Raw genomic sequence first — 4,059 nt, 5'->3', positions numbered from 1 at the left:
ATATTTAAAAATTATATATATATATTGAATTAAGGTATTTACTTACAACTTATTTACAGAATATACACTTTTATAAATCTAGTATGTTACTAATTTTCTGTTATTTCTAAGATAATGAAAATATCAAATAATTTTCAAACATTTTATTAAGTTCAGATTTAACCAAGAGTTTTTAAATTGTATAAAAGAGCACGTTTCTGTTTCCATATTCAAAAGTAATCGTTGTATGATAAAACAAATTGGGGAATATTTTAAATATATTTTAAAACAAAATAAAATATTGTTCCCTATATCTGATTATCATTTAAGTTCATGAATTATTGTTTAAAACTTTGCCTATTGTAAATATGTTGCTAAGAAATCTCCTGGTGGGATATAACAATTCTGTCAAATAATATACCACACGAGTCCAGTTGATTACAACTTTTAAATGTATTTTTGATAATAAAAGATACAATATTATTCACATATGTGACAGTAATGAAAAAAGAGCTATATTGTAAGAAGAAGAAGAAGGAAAATATGAAAAATGAGTAGTTTATCCATTAGAGTGTAAAACCTATTAGCTCTAATATGCTCTGGAAAACAAAACTTCTAAGAGCATACTTGCACATATGGATCCACTCTCAAACTTACCTATGTGCTAGTAGGGTGGTCCTTATTTTTAAAGGTTTGATTTATAACGCTCACACTGCCTCATTTTGTTCCAATATATAAATAAGTAACTCACACCAAATTTTACTTATATTGAATATCATTTAGGGGTAGTTGAAATTTTACTTTTTTTCTATGATAAAGTTAGAAAAACAACGATCCTTACCCTCCAGATAATTATAAGAAAACTTTCATTTCAACCGACGTTTCGCCTTTACGACTTTTTCAGGGCATGTAACATGAAACTGTTTCAAAGAAAGAGGAACAGAAACAATTCCTCCTTCAAGTTGTTCAGGATCATAGAAGATGCTTTCTTAACAAGAAAAGGAAACAATAACAATTCAAAAGTGACTAACTATACCAAAATCATATAATTGTATAATTATACTATTGGACATGAATAAAATAATAATATACTTTAAATAGATAATTTATAATACATAATGAATATGTTCTTATATCATATTGTATATATGGCCCCAGGCCACTGCAGTCTGGGACTTCAACTTTATCGAGCAACTTCTAAAAATTTGGTCCAAAATGGATGAAGTTTGACAGTTAATGTTTTTTTTTACATTAAAACAAAATTAGGTGTTAAGAGCTTTAGAAATTTTAACATGAAATTTTATCTGCAAATAAGGACCAGTTTAATGTGTTAGGCATGCAAGAAGAAGTAAAAATGAGGTTCTCCACAGTCATTGTGCACTAAGAGGCGTAAAACCTATTAGATATAATATATTTGGAAAAGAAAAATTCTAAAAACACATTTGTACTTCCCAAGCCATCTTCACATTTATGTATGTGACAGGCATACAAAAAGGCTCTGCTCTAAGAAGAAAGATTTTGGGTACCTGAGAATCGTAAAAACCTATTCGTTCTAATAGATTGTGGGGACAAAAGCTACGTATGACACAAGCGTACAAAAGGACTTTTATTACAAGAACCTGAACAGAGCATTGAGAGTTTACACATTCGTTTACCCACCGTGAACGGGAGGGGGGTAAGACCTCAGCAAACAAAAATTCTTAAAACATATTTTCACTTTCAATCTAATTTGAGTATGGGATAGGCATAAGAAAAAAACTTCTTTATAAGAGAGATAAGCCCCCCAGTGGCACAGCGTTATGTCTGCGGACTTACAACGCTAGAATCCGGGTTTCAATACCAGTGGTGGGCAGAGAACAGATAGCCCATTGTGTAGCTTTGTGCTTAATTACAAACAAAGAGAGAGAAAATAAAAAATGTGTTTGTTTGTAGTTAAGCACAAAGCTATACACTGGGTAATCGAAACCCGATTTCTAGCGTTGTAAGTCAGCAGACATACCGCTGTGCTACTGGGAGGGGGGGGGGCGAAAATAAAAATAAAACCTATTATAAGGAAGTTTATTTCTCTACTTGTCACATACCTAAATTTGAGGGTGATTTTGTTAATTATATTTTCTTATATTTACTTTGATTTCCATACAAATTGGGGACAAAAGATTTTACGCCCCTAATAGTAAATGACCCTGGAGATCTTAGTGATTTTGATTTTCATAATAAAACTGAATTGTACGCCTGTAATATTGTAAAACATATTTACAAACGCCACAATTGACTCCAACTTTTGACTCAAAAATATCAGATCGCCACAATAAGTTAGGACAACTAATCAGAAAGAAATTTAACTAGGTAAATTATCAAAAAATTTGCATGAATACACGACACTTACAAACTCTCTGATTAAGTATAACTTATAACACTTATAGCTTTGATTGAGTTTCAAGCAATATCACACTAAACTCCAAGTTCCCGAGTTCATACATAATTTATTTTCCGGAAGAAGAGCTATAAATGTTGTGTTATTGATAATTTTTCAATTAAATTACATGATGATTTTGCCGGCAACACCGTTGCGCTTCAATCATGTTTTTCAGCTCAAACCCACTAAATAACTTTTCATTTAATTAAATAATTACGCTAAGAACGAAAAATAATAAAACACAAAAACAAACAATGTCCTATAACTAAGAAAATGATGCCAATGAAGGTGTTTCACTCATATTCCGAAAAATCTGGCTGTAATGGATTTTCAGATAGTGAAATTTAGGAGGAACACGGTATAGAAACAATGTTAAATTCTGAACACTTTCAAACACTCTCATCCAAGTTTTTGTATCAATTAGAATACTTGAATAAATGAATGAAGCATGCACATGTCTTGTTGTCTTCCATTATTGCTAAAAAAAACGTTGGAAAATAATAAGATAAAAAGCAAAAAAGTCATAATATTTCTCCTTTTAATTTTATATTTTACAATTTTTTTTTGGAAAGAAATAACTGCTATGAAGAAGCACGTGGAATATATATGTGAAATGTTATAATGTAAGCCTACTGATAACACGGCAACAGCTGTGCTACAGCCGTAGTTTATATTATATTTTATAATGTTGACTTGTAGAAGGTGTGGCTCATACACGTTGCGGTTTCTAATTGGAACATTAGCTAACGTGCCAAAGACCTTAGCGCCACCAAGTGTCAGCCGTTTTGCCTCACTCTAACGGATGCGATTTGGTATCATGCACAAACAAATGTACGATGTATGCCACAAAAATTTTATAAGCACAACGTGGTTTTATTTTGGAGAAACTTATTACCCGAAGAAGACATACCATGTTCTGTCGAAACATGTAGCAAGTTCCCCCAAAATAAAACCACTTCATTATGTTTATAAATTGTTGTATGTCCATTTATTATAAACAAACTTATGAAACTATTCAACTAAACAGAAGAAATGGCACGTAAAATATGAATATAATAATAATTATCAATAAAATAAAGAATATACCCTCACAACATACTGTTGTAAGCTGTACTTTCAATGTTTTAATTTAAATGTTTGCTAAAGGGGGTTGCTAATATGATGATGATAATGATGACGCTAGGTTCAGAAAGTTTATACAAATAATTCTAGATTACCTAGAATGCTCGTGAATGTTACTTATCGAGAAGCTTTGAGAAACAAGGATACATTATGAATACGAAAATCGTTGAAGCATTGAGTTCAGCTTCTGTTCGTTCAGTGATTGAGAAGTTAATGAGTATTCAAGAAAGGGCAGTGTGGTCTACTTAATATAACCTGGAGCGCTGTCATTCACGTGCTTTTCCAGTCGAGCGCCATTTTATCAGAGGTATCAGCGCTTGAAGGATGCCACATAACTGCTCTGCATTTGGGTGCTTCCCTGGTGAGACAGCGGTACGTCTACGGAATTACAACGCTAAGATAAGGGGTTCGATTCCCCTCGGTGGACACAGCAGATAGCCTAATGTGGCTTTGCTATAAGAAACGCACACATAAATTTGGGTGCTCAAACGTTTATAAAAGAGAGACACGTCAGTCTCTTTTCATAGGTATGTAAATGTTGA

The sequence above is a fragment of the Limulus polyphemus genome, unplaced genomic scaffold, assembly GCF_000517525.1.
Source record: "Limulus polyphemus unplaced genomic scaffold, Limulus_polyphemus-2.1.2 Scaffold121, whole genome shotgun sequence".
In the NCBI taxonomy this organism is placed as follows: Eukaryota; Metazoa; Arthropoda; class Merostomata; order Xiphosura; family Limulidae; genus Limulus; species Limulus polyphemus.
Note: the sequence above shows the minus strand (reverse complement) of the source record.